This window comes from Cynara cardunculus, assembly GCF_001531365.2.
Source record: "Cynara cardunculus var. scolymus isolate 2C chromosome LG 13, CcrdV1, whole genome shotgun sequence".
In the NCBI taxonomy this organism is placed as follows: Eukaryota; Viridiplantae; Streptophyta; class Magnoliopsida; order Asterales; family Asteraceae; genus Cynara; species Cynara cardunculus.
The window spans coordinates 16,967,018-16,968,168 of NC_037540.1; positions in this window are offsets into that span (position 1 = coordinate 16,967,018).

A 1,151-nucleotide genomic window follows, 5' to 3' on the forward strand; every position below is an offset into this window, starting at 1 on the left:
TATATATATATATATATATATATATATATATATATATATATATGACGCAAATAAATGCAACAATTTGTAAAGGGGGGTATGCTATTGTTATATTAGATTAATAAACGATCTGTACAATAGACAGTTTCTTCTTAATCGTAAAATACTTGCACAAATAGCTCTATATATAGCTATATATATATATATATATATTAAAATTTCAATAATTAGATTTTATTAACTTTTTCGAATTATTTGAATACTTTTCATTGATGATTTTATTAAAAACTTTAACATATATTTATATAAACAATTTTCAAATTATTAACCAAAGTACTAATGTTATCGTGTAACACATGATTCCGACATGAGTTTGCGGTAGAAGAAAAAACAAGGCCACACAAAAAGGGATCAAAAGGACTCTACAAAATATAAGGAGGGTTTGATCATGGTCGGAAATCATTGAGTTTTGCATTTTAAAAGCAGAGGTCGAAGACTGATGATGGAGACCCTTGTGGTCGTAACTTAATATGTGTTTTCTGTTTATTTATTCAACTTTGTTCATATTAGACGTCTTAACATAAAATGTCATATCAGCTTTAATAATTTCTTTAAAGGTAAATAATTATTTGAGAAATTATTTTTTAATTAAGTATTGATTTATTTAACTAACATTCGTTATGATTTTTTATAATTGATTTCAAGACTTTATATTTTGACATTTTAAACATTTGTTAAAAGTGTTAATATTAGCAATTTATAGTTTGAAAAATTATATTTTAATTTATAATGAGGTATATATAGAGATATATAATTTTAATAATAAATATATAGTTTGTTAAGCAACTACTTTTAGAGTTGGTTTACCAAATGTTTATCTGCAAAAAACTTACCAATAAGAGTTACCATATTCACTTACCTTGTGGATAACATTCTCGACGATCAATGTTTATATGAAGGGTTCAAACGAGAACACCACGTTTTACGAAAATGCAAAAATGTTTATATGAAGGGTTCAATCACATGATTATCCTTAGTTAATTACTTTATTTTCTTTTAATTTTAGTTGTAGGTTAAATATTTGGAGGCCCATAAATGCTCTCGTATTTTCGTGAAACAGAGGTGTTCTCGTTTGAACTTCTCTCTCTCCCTCTCTCTCTCTCTCTCTCTCT